Source organism: Nipponia nippon, unplaced genomic scaffold (assembly GCF_047370975.1).
Source record: "Nipponia nippon isolate SJK-2023a ecotype South Korea unplaced genomic scaffold, ASM4737097v1 scaffold_7, whole genome shotgun sequence".
Lineage (NCBI taxonomy): Eukaryota > Metazoa > Chordata > Aves > Pelecaniformes > Threskiornithidae > Nipponia > Nipponia nippon.
In genome coordinates, this window is record NW_028262391.1 from 17595865 (window position 1) to 17611392 (window position 15528).

At 36.7% G+C, this 15528-nt stretch overlaps 1 protein-coding gene across 1 annotated transcript in view; it reads left to right on the top strand.

Moving 5' to 3' along the window:
- The window catches only part of SLC9A9 (solute carrier family 9 member A9), a 211681-nt gene that overhangs the window by 95714 nt on the left and 100439 nt on the right, over positions 1-15528 (top strand). The window lies entirely within an intron of this gene.

Here is a 15528-nt window from a genome sequence, read left to right on the forward strand (position 1 = left end):
ATTGTAATTATTTTTTAAAACTTGGGGCTGTTCTCAGTACTAGATATATGGCATTGCAATATTCAAAATACTTTCCAGCACAAGGAGTAATTTTAGACTACCTCGCCACTACCTAGATCCTGTGAGAAGTCATTAAAATGCAGTTTTCTTCCTTTTTAATGTTGACTCTTATGTCCCAAGAGCCCCAGGTTGTAGAAAATCTATCTCCTAGAACAAAATGGAAACATATAGTCCAAGACTATATTTTTCATGATGCAATCTGGTACCTTTTTCAGCAATTCCTCTGTTTTAAGCATCGGAAAATTTACGTAGAAAATTTCATCATTTCTTGCACATCTCAATTTAATCTAAAATCCAATTTTCTATCAAAAACAGTTTGATGGAAAAAATACTGGCCACACTGTCAGTTCAACTGTCAGACTCTCTCAGATTTTAAATTACAGAAAAGTTTCTGATCAGTACTTCCAGAATAAAATGTTAGCTATTGAACAGGATAAGTCTTCTCAATTGCATTTCTTCATACCAGCAGAGGATGATGTTTTCAAAAAGTATTCCAGCAGAGAAGAGAACCTTTCTCTGATAACTGTATCGTAAGGGAATAACATTTATATCTGCTATAGAATTGTTTCTATTTTGCAGAAATACTGAATTGCATATGCCATTACTACCCTTGCATATAACTGTTAAGATTTGAATACAAGGATTTTTCAGGGATTCATCCACGTGATTTAGTGATGCACAGCCTCAGAGAGAGAAAGAGAAAAAGAAAGGCCATGGTGTTTTTAATTACATATGAATGTTTTCAGCTACAGAATTCACTAACATTTAGTTTAAATGCATACTGGTTTTGTCCATGTTTACTCTTTCATTCCCTCTCATTCAACAGTGCAAAACAAAATAGTGAAAATAAACTGAATCTACCCTTGAACACACAGAAAAGGGATTATGTGTTTCTCTATGGCGCTATGAGTTTTATGCACCCCTTCTATTCTGTTTTCTCTTCTCCCATAAGCTCTTAATCCTCAGCCTCCCTTACGATATGGTTCAAAAATTGTTGTTAAATTCCTTTGAATTCTTCTAATTTATTTTCTAATCCAAAGATTACCCTTTCATATGTAGCTGTTTTCAGCAAGACCTGCATGCCTCTTTCTTTCTCTCCCCCCAAGAATTCTCTTCCAGAGAATTTACTAAGCCACACACTTGGCATTCTCATAATCATATATGACTTCAGTGCATTTTAAATGAATATTGTTGCTCAGACAGATGGCTTCGCTCCCAATCTAAGTCATTTTTATTGCTCATTACTGGCCAAAAGCAAGGGCTTTTCAGTTCATTTATAGAATTATTCCAAGGCAGTCTCTCTCTTTTGTTACAATATGATAGACCTTTCAGTAAGGACTGGTGAACTGTAATGTACACTGACAAAACAGTGAGTTAAGGCTAAAGCTAACAAAAAACATGGAAATTAGATTTAAAACTGTAAATCAGATTGTGAAATTGTGTTAGCTGTTTTTAAACAAATGCTTTTTTCTCTACTGCTTTGCATAATTTTCTTTACATTTTTTACTAACTGTTAAAATTTCATAGCTTGATGGTAAAATTCAGTATACAATGATAGAGGTGGTGTTTCTGGCCACGATGCCGAGTTCTGCATTTCTCATAATACCTCATCATTTGCTGTAAAAGAATACATAAGAAAAAAAAAAAGGCTGTATGATTTTCTTCAGATATTGATATAAAATGAAAACTTATCTACAGTTCTTAAATGAGAATTTAAGAACCTCTATTAAGAATGCCTGTTTAAAGATGCCATGTATCCTTTATTATCCAGTCAATCACCGTTTAACATTCTATGAAAGACAAAATATTAGATTTCAAGCATCTGAAGCTTACAGAATCTGAAAGTGTAAATTAACACAAATCTTGTCACAAACAATGGATTATTTTAACACGTAAGAAAAGTGAGATAACAAAGATTTAGTGAAAATGCAGGCTTTGGAGAGTTTTCATAATCCCGGTTCTCATGAAGTATTTATAAACATTCTCTCTGTGTGTTTTTATTGTTTGTTTTTAACATCAGTGATGTTTTATGGCAGTATTTTTAAGTTATCATCATTGGCCTGACTATGGTCATGGTGATTTTAACATTAAAATTGGCACTGCCATCCGTGGCAACAAGGCTAGGTCAAACAGAGTGCTCCTGAGTTTCATACATTTAAAGTTTAATTTATCCAATACATCTTTAGTGAAGGAGAAGATGAAACTGCTAGGACCTGATCGAAAGCTATTTGATTCTGTGAAGCTTTCGCTAGAATTATTTACAGCTGCTAGTATAACCTCACGTTATGCTGCAGGCAAACAACAGTTGCTTCTAAATCTTGGGACGCTATAGTTCAGGTTTTACATTAGGTTCTTCTGATGTACCGTTCGGTTGGGTTGATTTGCTCAGCTACAAGTAAATCCATGACTGGGCAGGGTGTTGCTAGATAAATAGAAATTACTGGTTTGTTGAAAGTGGACAGACTGTAAATCCCTACACGTCAGCTCTAGAAAGGGATGCGCGGACAATGCTGTGTTTTCTACGGAAGAGATGATGTTCCTTGCTATTTTTTTCTCTCTGCTCTCTATCAGTTTCACTCAAATACCAAGCTAAGACCACCACAGTTTCCTAGTGGTGGAGTATTAAGAGAAGCTTCTCACTTTCTCTGATGGCTATAAATGTTATCCATCGTATTTATGAGTTATAGCATTTTCTGGGTATGTTCTTTTAACTCCAGGGAACAGCCACAACAAAGAGACCAGGGAACAGGGCAATACCTCTCTTTGGTTAAGTGTGCAAGGGTATGGAGAATTCTGCTTTCAGACAAAATACAGTGCCAGCAAGTTATAAATTCTGAAAAGGGAATTCTGAAATGCATCTCCTATGGAAGCAGAGTCAGGGAATTACTAGAAGGCACAGGAAAGCATGTCCAGCCAGCAAGGGGTTATGTCACATGCTGCCCTGCCCATCTCCATTCATTCCACCAGTCTAACCCTTCTTTGCATAGTCACCTCTGAAATAGTTGTCTAACAAGCTCGTGAAGGTTGCTTTCCCAAATCAGATGTAATAGCCTTTTTAACCACGTTACTAGTTAAACAGCTACTCACATTTTTTGCTGGTTCTGATAGCAAACTCATTGGAGAACACCTGCCTTATAGACAAAAGCTTCCAGCCTGCTTGTTCAGCTGCACTGTATGCACAAGATGCCACATTAAGATTTCAGCAGCCCTTCACCTCCAAGGCTTTACACAAGCTTGAGAATGGGGTAAAGGTAAAACAAGAGAACTCAGTGCCGCATAACTTCTGAGTGACTTTACCAAAGCATGTAGTCTTACTAGGACTGCTTGAGCAAATTAACTTACACTGAAGAACTGAAAGTTCAGACTAGTCTTTGGGCTTTGCTCACTGATGGGCATAGTACTGATTGCTTCAAATTTGAATCCCCACACTATGAAGCAGACTTGATTATCTCTGATTATTGAAAGTCATCACTTTGCAGAGAAGCAACTAATACCTCCTGGAAATCCCTTGAAAATACATTACATTTTCATAATGTGCTTAGGTCATTTATGATATACATTTTCCAACAATGAAACAGGCTAGGGATCAATCAGCTGATTGCTGGATCATAAATTGAGTTTGGTGTAAAAGTGTTGTGTTTATAAGCATACTAATTTAATGCTAATTAATCATATTAATTGAAACAGGCTGACAAAACAGTCATGAAACGTATTTTTTTTTAATTCCTCAAAAACTGTAAATCAAATCATTATAGTCTCTTGACCCTGATATGTCATCGAATAGCCTCAGTACGGACTTTAGACTTGATGCTGTTCCATCCATAATTATAGACTCACTTCTGAAGCAAATCGGAACTGAAGAGCATAACTTAAAAAGTAAAGTACGGCAGTGGAGATGTCCAAATCTACTGAAGGGGGGGGGGGAGTGGAATTAATCAAAGGAGTGATTCCTGAACAGCAATCAGACAGCGTTTAGTAAAAAGAGCATTGTTGGACTAAAGGCAAAGAGGTGGCTGAAGTCAGGTTTTGGCTCACTATATCCAAATGAAGCACCATCACTGTGATCTAGTCATTCTACTGCTTTTCTGCCGGCCTAACTACCGTATAAACAAGTTACAAGCAGACCTACACTCAGAACTGAAACAACAGATCTCCTTTCTCTACATACATGATACAACAACTATCTTATAGGATTCTTTCATCAGCTCCTTTTGTAAGAAAAGAAATAATATGCTGCAAATTCTGCTCCAGTAGCAGAATGTTTTCTCCTGAGTTTGCTGCCAGGAACTGCAGCTACTGTTTTTATCTTTCTGTGAGAGAAGGGGAGCAGCTGAGTAGAGATGGCTATGTACTAGTACTGCCAAAACTGCATCAATCTGCTGGTTGCGAGGGGTCCCACTCCAGATACCTAGCTCTGATATTGTATTTGGGAGAAGCAGCCCTCTGAAATCATAGAGAGCATCAGCACAAACAGAAATGGGTTTAGTGCCCCTATCTTAAACCCTCCACAGTCACACAGGACATGTGTGTGTCCTGTAGCTTTGGTCCTGCTATTTGTATGAGTGTTTAAGAGACCAAACAATTAGAGCTGTGCTTACTTCTAAAGCACACAGCCTATGTTAATTTATCTCTGGTTAATGCCTACTATTTTCTGTTATCAGACACTGGATTCTTTATAGATAATTAGTTTACACTTCTAGGAAGAAAAGGCCACACAAATGTCAGGATATAATGGCTCTTACAATTCAATCTTGACTTTTAAAAAATTCAAGAGTATTTCTAGACTGAGGAAAACCCTACTTACAGCAAAATGTCCTCAATAATTAGCAAAGCAGCAACCACCACAAAACATAATTCTCATCCTTTTGAAATGAGCAGCCTAATTGGCAGCTGTTGTTGTGATTTGTTCAGGAACTCTACTTAGGAAAAAATGACCTTTAAGGCACTGCAAGAGGTGTTTCCACATAAATGATTGACAGAGAAAAAGACTGAGGGGAAAAAAGTTATCTTTTAAATAAGATTACAACCAGTACCAGATTCTAATCAGTCTTTGCATATGTGCTGTGCAGGAGGAATCTGTTCTTTCAGCATACCACAGTCACAGTGCCTGCAGGAAAATTTCATACTAGAATGTTTTTTTCATTATCTTCTGAGGTATATAGTACCATTGGCTGTCTGGTATAAGACGACATGTTTGATGGCTAATACTCTATCTGAGGGTAAACTGGAAATTCGTTTTAATTAATACATGGCACTCAGATCTGGTACTCTTCAAAAAGTATACAAGAGGTCCTTGCCTAAAGGATTCGATAAAGTCCAAAGTCTTAGTTAGAATTAAACAGGTTGCCTGCATGAAGTACTTTCTTCCATTTAAGTGGTGACTGAGCATCTAACTTAGCTCTGATGGGCACTATCTTCTCTCTCATGGTTCCCTTTCTGCAGCTGAAGAAAAAAAACCCTGATTTCCAACCTCCTTGAACCCCTGCAAGTTCAGACTCAAAAGCAATAGACTGGGGCTTCAGGCAGTGCTGCTCAGGAAAGAGTCCAGGTGACCAACTTACAGTGGTCAGCAGAAAGGGCTGAAGAAGGAGCTACTTCTGATAACAGGAATAAGAAAAGAAAATAGCATTTGGGGAGTTTTATTTGTATTGGAATATTATTGCCCTTGTTTTAGCCAGTTTTGCTTAAAGTAAACACTGGAAGTGAGTTACATTAGGGAAAAACCTTGCTCTTATTTTCTTATATTTTACCCAGATTTCTTTTTTCTTTTTTTTTTTTTTTTTGAGACAAGGCCTATAGCAAAATCTTAGTTTTGCAGCTGTTCAAAACGATCAGGGAGGACATAGAAATACCCCTGTTCTTTTTCTTTCTGAGAGAAGAAAATGATACAGACATAAAAAGGTTATAAGCACAGGGTTACAAGAAGAATGGCTTATGCTGCATTTAGCATATAGCTGTTAAGAGTACATACCTGAAATTGTAGGTAGAACTTTCTGCTAACTTTGAGACATCTAACTTATATTGAAAACAACAGAATTCACAGTTTAGACCCTTCTAAAAGTCCAAAAGCTCACGTCTCCAGATATGAGCTATCATTACAGCTCTAGCCTAAGTGCCCTAAAGAGAAGCAACCCCTCATTCTTGTCCTGCACTTCTGCTTATAACTTCCATGTTTCCCTCCTGAGGCACTAATGAGCTCCAGCTGCGTCACAGGCATGCTGGCCAAGCCATGTATTCCCGAGCTGGACCGTCATAGCTTGCTAACTCAATGCATCTCTACAGAGCCACTGGGTCTGTTACGAACAGGCTGCCCTCGTTTATAAATTGCCTTCTTATTTCTAATTGAATATGCACCACATGCATAATGCTTATAATAATTATTACCTTTAAAATGGATTGCAATTGACAGGAAGTGTACAATGAATTCCAGTTCTCTACACAGCTATTTTCTGTGTTTAGCAGAAAAAGCTGAAGATTGGAAATGTGCCAGATGCATTGTTTGACCAGATGTACCATGAGATCTTATGGAACCCTGTAGAATAGTATAATGCTATAAAGAAAGCTAAAGCTGCTTACTGTAAGGGTTTAACAAGAAGAATCATAACAACACAAGAAAATCTTGATTTCTGCAAGAGGAATTATAGTACCATGTCTTTCAATCTGAATTTCTTAACAAAATCCCTCATTATCTGACTGATGTTCCTGATTACTTAACCATACTAAAAGAATGTTAATCGGCAGTCTCTTTACGTGCAGCTCCCCTTAAATTTATGCGGAAATGCTGTAATTGTTTCCTCTCTTTTAGCTGTGAGCTGCTTGATGGATGGTAAACAGCTAGGAAACATTGCTACAAGTAAACTGATAACGGTAGACTTTATAACTACAGTATATCAGTAATTAGCTGCATAATTTATGATTTATATCATAAATTAGCTGCTATCCTATCCATAATACTGAATATATTGGGTATCTACAAACAGAAATCTCATTAGAATATTCAGTTCTATCCTTCATTCTTTAATCTCCATTTTTCCTCTGTTTTTGTATACCTGCTTTAGGGATTCCTTAACTGAGAATGTGCAGATTTACTCTGGCCTCATTAGTTCCCATCAAGCATGTGCCCCTTTATCATCAGCTTTTTGTAAAAAATACCATATTCTAGTATCTTACACACCCCTGAATAAAAATAGTATTTTGGACCTATGAAAAAGAGATCTTCTCTTGAAAAACAAAGGAAAACAATTTTCCTTCATTTTGCTTAAGCACAGGAACTGGCAAATATACATGCTCAAATATAATTCATACCCTGAAGAAACCCAGAACGGTAGTGAAAGCACTATTTCTAGAGAGAAGCCCATCTTTTTGAAAAATGATGTCATTTCTGATGCTGGTAGGCTAAGGAGCATAATGCCATATGCAAACTAGTTACCAAATAGCTTCATTAAAGTTTTTATAATCTGTTTAAACATTAAACATTTTCTTTAAATATTAATAAAGTTCTTTGATTGTTAAGGTTATAGTTTACTCTCTGCAGCACAGTAGCAGATGCCAGCAGTTAGCTAACATATACCAATTGGAATTAAAACCTATAGGCCAAAATCTCATCGGCATATGGAGAAATATGTAATGAAATTCCAAACTGAAACACATGCTGTAGTTTCTTTGAAAGGTGCCCTGAATCACAAATGAGACTCTCACATGTCTTCATCTGTGCAGTGGAGTCAAACTGTATGGGGCTATGTAAGCTCCTGCAGAATCAAAAAGCTGGTTTATACAACTATCCGGATCATGTTATTGTGTATCTCTCAGTCTTCTCACAAGAGGTTTCAAGAGTGACCTCTGAAACGTTTCTCCTTACTGTGGGTAGCTAGCACTTATCCCTAGTTTTTAAGTCTGCGTCCATGTAAATATCCAGCCTCGTACTCCACCTCTGTAAAGCGCATCTAGTTTTGTGAAGAGAATTTCCTCTAAGTATGTAGGCTGTTAAATCCAATCCCTTCCTAATTATTGCCACCCTCCTCATCACTGCAACTGCGGAATGCATAGGGAGAAAAAGCAAACAAAAGCCAATCTAATCCTGGGCTGTGAATATATTCTTGCATCAACATGTAGCGCTGAAACAGAGCAGAGTGCAGTTTAACATCACATACTTAGACTATATATGGTTACCTTTAGTTTAAATTATATCTTATTCAATTTTGTGTTTTGTAAATGTTGACAGTTACAACATTCCCTTAAACATGTAGTCAGTCACAACTCTCATCTGAGAATTTGTGACAGAGATAAAAAATAAAGGTAGGATTCTTCATTTAAGCCTTTCTTCATTTTTCATACAGGTAAAGTAATTTAATAGAGTTTTATGTCATGAACCAAAGCCCTTTGACTTTAATGAGATTTGGCTTATGCTATAAATGAAGAGGTTCCAAATATAATGATAATATAAGTAAAAACACTCAGATTCTTTCTTAAAATATAGTTATGTCCTAATAGTAACAATTTTCTCTGACTTCTTTGTCTGAAACACTGACACTTCACATTATTGTGTTAAGTGATTTTAGTACAGGACTTATCAATAAATTCTCCAGTTATGGAACGAACCTCTAGAAAACATCATCTGTTTTGTATTTTTATGCATAGGACATTATACTGCTAAATCGGAATGCAATTAAATTGCAACGCAGTAAAATTATTAAGCACATAGGTTTACATAGTTTTTAATGTTGAGGGTATTATTAATAGGTTCTGTTGTTATAACCCTCTATCGCCTTACACTTGCATGAGTATGTATCAATATGTTCATAATTGCTCTGACTGTGGGGACACTGTGTTTGGTGAAGAAATTAAGATAGCCGTTTCTTGCATGGTTAGGTAGGTTACATGGTGGTCTTTATAGAGCATCAAGCATTTTGTCACAGATGTGTGCTGACCTCGCCGAAAGAAGTCCGCATGGTTTTGGAGCTAGCAGCTTTATTCATGTTTTGAGGCCCCTGCTTCCCCTGCAAACGGCAATGCTTTTGCCCCTGCCCAGAGAGACTTGGGGCAACGGGAGGCCTTAAGGAATCTGAGCTGTTATGTGATTTCTGACATTACCAAACCGCTGCTTACAGAGATCCGTTCTTGCAATCTGAAACATGTTTTATATATCTCTCCTTTTTAACTTACATGATTCTTGCATGACTGCTGATCCCTCACAATTCTCTTTCTAGGGATATCATCTGCAAAATTCCATATCAGCTAAAAAAATTCACAAAAGCCTTGGTCAAAACTTTTTATAAGTATGTAACTAACACTAAAATTCTCGCACAATAAGCTGCAAGAAGAAAATAAATACATGTAAATAAGGCACTATAATATTCTAAAGCTCTTGCCAGCATCCCATCTTTTTAGTGACTGCACAGCTGTGTTTCCATTACACGATTAATGGATTTTCTACCTTCAAAAGAGACATTTGTACAAAATGGTCGCACAGTGCAAGAAATACTAAACAACTGACTAGAGCTCATCTCTTTCTCATGGTGTCATCTGTGGAAATAATTAAGGGCTTAAAAGCCCTTTGTCAAAATCTTCCAGATTAAATGTCTAAATCATGACTAGGATTCAAATAAATGCCCTGTATTTCCACATGTTTTGGTACCTATCTACTTTCATTCACCTAAAATAATGAAAAAAGCATGCAAGTTTGAGCATCTATTTCAAGCTTTTGACTTCTAATTCTGCTTCAGTCACACTAATCTAGGGGGGTGTTGACCACCCTTTGCCTCCAGTGAACTTGAGAACAGTTCCAAGCGTTTGAGAATTCCAGACAGACGCTCAGCACCCTCAGAAGCACACACTCATGTGGCAACTAATACTTTTCTTGAAAAAACATTTCTCTGTATGAGGTGCCAGATGATACTTCCCTAGAACACCCACCTCCTGCTTTCCTGCAGATTCTTATCAGAAGTTATTTTTAAGGTGCATTAAAGAATGACTAGATATATCTTTTCACTACAGATACTTAATTTTATGTAAAATAAAGTGACCTGAGCTCTCACATTCAAGTGCAGTTGAAGGTGTATCTTCGTTTAGGATTTTTAATTTCTGCTTGGTTTACTGTGCTTTTTTTTTTTTTTGGGGGGGGGGGGGGAGTTGGGGGTTTTTTTTGGCTGATATCAATTGTGGGATTAGTAAAACATCACCAAGGAGACCACTAGTAATTTAGTAGACCTGAAAACGCTGGAGATCTTTACAATACTTTTTCCAACAGCTTCTATTCTGTTGGTTTCAGCCAGAGTCACATTATAGCCAGATGCAAACCTGCCCGTTGAAATTAATTATGAAACTATCATTCAAATTCAAATAGCCATGGGCTCACTTTGGGTTTGTGTACACTTACTTTGAGGGCAAGATTTCACTTTTCAGTCTTTACAGCCTAACATCCAACTGATGTAGCTTTTGTAGTTTGGACATTATTAATCTCTGCCCTACTTGTGCTTAATACTACGTATTCATCTCCATTGGCCTTTACACATACTATTAGCGTATGCAGACACGTACACACATGTGCACACATACACTCTGTGCTATGTAAAAGGCACATATAAACAGCACTGATAATTTCCTCTAAGTTTGTTTTCTTCAATTATCTTTCATCTGCAATTTTTTGATGTATTTCACAGATACATGTAGAGGGTGTTAGACAGCCCTTCACCACAGGCAATTATTTACTCACAGTGGAAGTACCAAGGTTGCAGTCACTTCGAAGCCAACTTGAGGACAGCTTTCTTGTGCTTTATCCACAAGATGGTCCTTTGTACTCTTTTCAAAAAGTATGCCACCAACAAGTATCTGACATTTTCTGTATTTAAGACACTGGGCCTTTCACACTTAATGTTCAAGCAAAACCCCTTCACATTCTATGTCTCATTTATCTCATCTCCATACAGTCTGCACTCTAGATTATATCGTTAAGCGTAGAGGACTGTTAGATGAGAAAAGTCATGTACTCCAATACTTAAGAAAAAAACGCGACACACAAAAAGGTAGCTGCTATTCACATTTCTCAGTCTTGTTGTCCAAATGAATCATCAATTCTTGAATAGTAGCCTACCTCAAGAGGCAGGGAAGCTGTTTAAAGATGATTGTAGAAATGAAACAAAAGAATTCGCCAAATTCCCACCCTAAACATATAAGAACAGATCAGTGGACCTACCAATCCAGTATCCTGCTTCAGAAACTGGTACTAGAATCTGCAGAGTAATTGTAAACAATACTGCCAAATATAACTATAGGGTAGCATTCTGCCAAGGTAATGTAGTTAAAAGTTGGCTCATCAGTAATAGGTCTTTAAGAATAATAACTGGAGCTTAATATCATCAGCATCTCACGCTATTCAACACCAGTTAAAGCAAGAACAGTTCTCAGAGGGAAGATGCTCTTCCTAGGTTAGAAAGAGGTAAGGTCTTGTGTCTGTTCCCCTCCAGCCTCTATAAACAGACATATAACAAAACAGTATATATATGGAAAACCCCAAACAAATAACTGTGGCACAGAAAGTAGAGAAACTGTTTAGTAAACACTCTTTTATCTTAGATTAGGCACTGAATAAAAACAAAACAGCATGTCATCAGAAAAACACATGCGAATACTGCTACTGTTTTCTGGATTAAGGTAAAATAGACTCTTTCCTGATTTACAGTTCTACAGCATTTTTCCACAGAATTAGTTTTACAGACTGTAAAGGGAAGCATCAATATGGGTAGATAGAAGCTGCAATATACGTTCTATAGAACAGGTGCAAAGAAAAGTATTTGTCCTGTAGCACATTGGATTTGCAGTGAAATGGAAATCTTATACTCATGAGCATCAGATAATTTTTTGCAGTCTTGATTCTTGCTGGAAAGCATGAAGAAAAGACACCACAGACTTCATAAGAATCCTTTCTTGTTTTCTTCCTGATAGGTTAAAGGCCTTCATATTGGTTACTAGTTCCTAATATGTCAGAGACTAACTGAATTTCTTTCCAACACCCAAAACTTGGCAAGGAAGGAAATTGTTTTTATGAACTCACTTCAGGAATTAACATTAGAGAATATTTCCTCTCAGCAAATTGAAATGGAATAAATTGCATTTGTCGTCCTTAGAAATTGAATTGATCGCTTGAGGTTAGGACTGCGATGGCAAGTCACAGAAAAAAAAAAAAGAAAAAAAACACGTGAGGGGGTGAAAAGAGGAAGATGAGGAAGATGAGATTGATTTTGTGTTTTACTTTTGAAAAATCAGCAGCAGTTCCTCTAATTCTAACATAAATGCAGAAACACAAAAGACGTATTAGTTCATTGCAATTTTAAAGACAACTAGATTACATTGATAACATTACTCTCTTTCTTTGACCAGAAGAAGAACAGTCATGTTTTAAAGCATCTAAGTCTCCTTTGTTAGCTGAAATTGGCTTTGGCAAAGCCACAAAAGGTTTCTTTCTTTTGCTTATTTTTTTAACCAATGTTCCATATAGCTCTTGATGTCCCTGCTTCCACCTGACTGGTGATTTACCGCCACAGAAAAATGCCTTTCTAGAAAGTATCTTTCAAGGTGTTCAGAATAGGTCATAAATTTAAGCTTCATTTTTATTGATGTTATTATTATTTTGTAGCTTTTCAAATTCTTTTTCTTCTACACACAGTTTATTCTCTGATTTCAGCTTTATAAGAATACTAGCTTAATGCTAGACAGCGCAGGCTGTTCCTGGCCTCTTCATTTTCCATTACCATAATTATTCCTCTATCAGTGAATGGAACAGCCATCAATGTTCCCCAAAATTTCCAAATTCATCCCTAAACACAGTGATTCTAGTACCACCATTAATTGCTGACCAGTCAAAAGTTCTTTCTATCCCTTCAAACAAGTTTCCAGCTACACTCTGTAATGCCCCATCTTGAGCAGAACCCTTCCTTAATACTTGCAGAATAATACAGTATTGCCAAAGTAAATGTAGACAGCTTTAACTGCAGTAATCCCCAAGCATATTATCTTGATACAACAGAGCACTGATGATTCCTCCTTCCTTTGTGCCTGCAACATCTCAGTTCAGGAATTTAAGATAAATAAGCACTTTGAAAACGGTTGTTTCTAGTTTGTGAACCAAATAATAACTTAGATGACAAGCTGTAGAAGCAACAGCATCATCCTCTCTGTTTTGCTGATACCTTCTATTAAGGTGTCATTCTTAGGTTATTTTTAGGTACAACTTAATGCCTGATGTACAATACCGAAAGTTGGTTGTGCTGCAGGAAAGGGAAATAGTGATGTAAAAAGGTTCCCTCTCTTACAAACTGATCCACGTTTGAAAAAAAACAACAAAGCTTGCAGAAACCCCCTTTCCTAGGCAACTTAGCAAGCCTAACGATAAAATAATTAATTTTTCTCCAGCTAGATCCAAAGTCTGTTGAAGACAACATATAAATTCTCATGAGGCTCTGAATCTGGCTATGCCACAAGCACACACCAAAGTTTCTACTGCTCTCCATGCCTTACACATATAAGAAATGAGTATATTGAATCTCAGATTTTGAACAGTCACTTACTTGTCAATTAATTGATAAAATCGAATAACAGAGCTCTTTCTGAGAGTTAATTTGAATCCTGTAATTAATGATGTTGACAGATTCATTGTAAATACAAACCAAACCAAGCTTCCATTCACCCCTGAGGTCAAACCTTTTTAGAAGTTCTGAATGTTTCACTTTTAAGTCATTCTCCTTCTGATTTTCATTGTTCCAAGTAGCTTAGAACAAGAAAAAGATTCTAATGTAGCAACCTAATTTTCAACATTTTTGGTTTAAACTTCTTTTGTCCAGTAAAGCAGTTCAAGACCTGTGGCATTTTTAATAATAGAAATTATTTCTCTTGATGTCTGGGGCCAACATTTTTTCTTTACTGTTGCTAGTCAGAAGTGTGTTCTGTGCCAGTAGTTTATCCACCTTCTCCCAAGCTGAACTTTGGTGGTGGTGTGTAGGTTATGCCAGAAAGAACAAGCCATGCCATGTAAATGCAAAATATTGCTGGCCTTTCCTCTCCCTTGGTGCTGCTGTTTTCTCTGTTTCTTTTTCCTTTTACTTTCCTAGTTCTTCCTCAGGCCTTACAAATATTTTAAACCTCCCAGCTCTATAGGGAAATAGAAAGTTATTGTGTGCCTTCCATAAATCTGTTGGGGTGAAATTCACTGAATCCAGTAGCAAAGCCTACTGATAAAAGAGGCCAGAATTTTGCCCCCGGACATAAAAGATCTTGTAAGAATCTCTCTCTGCTAGTGTGTTTGTAAGTTTACAGTCAAATATGCTCGGATATCAAAATTAGCACCATAAACAAGTTTATATTCTTTCATGAATTTGAGTTACTTCTGCTGATTCTTTCATCTAAACATGTTATTCTAGAAATGAGCATTATATCACTATGCTGTGAAGATTCATTGTAGCTGTATAAAGAATTTCAGGCAAGAGGTTCAAATTGAAACCTTCTTTTTCTGATTTTGAAACCTCTAATCAAAAGAAAAAAATAAATAAAGCAATTAGGCTATAATAAAGGCTTCTACAATCTCAGAAAAATTATGGTAGTCTCAATTCTCAGTGCATTTTAATTCAAAATAGTTAGGGAAAAGCAATTTTCATCAACTATTGATTTATCAATATCCTTGACTTCATGGGACATTTTTGATAGCTGTGTTCTAATTAAATAGGATTATTCAAATATAATAAATTTTATAACCATCGCTTAACATTGACTGCTTGGGATTTTAATAGCTCTCTGTCACCTTCAAATCTCTCTTAAAAAGTATAATCAATTTTACATCCTAGCTTCCTAGCTGCTGTTGGACTATTGAAACTCTCCCTATTTTGATGTCCTGCAAGAATATATCACTGTAAGATGTAACCCCTAGACAGGTGGCATTCCCCCATGTTGCTAGCAAAATCAATGCAACTAGAGAAGGCTTGCAGGCACCTGCAAGAGGTGGATGACATTGTTTCAGCAGGTATTAAATCAAGTGAAAGAATGTAATATTGCCATCAGTGAGTCAAATTCACTGAATTTTGCTGGAAATAAGTTGTGGATGTAATTCAGCTTTTACCGGATACCCTCATAACTAACATTATTCCCTTGAGATGAAAGAATGCTGTTCGTAATTCTGCTCTTACCCAGTACTCTCATACTAACTTTATTCCCCTGAGATGAAAAATGCTGTTTAAAATATTAAGATTTGAGAAATCTAACATTTTCCATCTCCCCAACTACAAGGGACTGTGCCATAGAATATGTTCATTTTCTCCTTTCGATGCTCCTTTAAAGAACTCTATTTTTATTGCAGCTGAGTTTGGAACTTAGTGTGTCCCGTCTCCCAGGTGCACTAGTTACTTACCTAGATAATCTCTCTAACACTCAGTGAAAATTTAAGCAGTTCTATAACATGGATTAAGCTGCAAAACCCATTTTGGC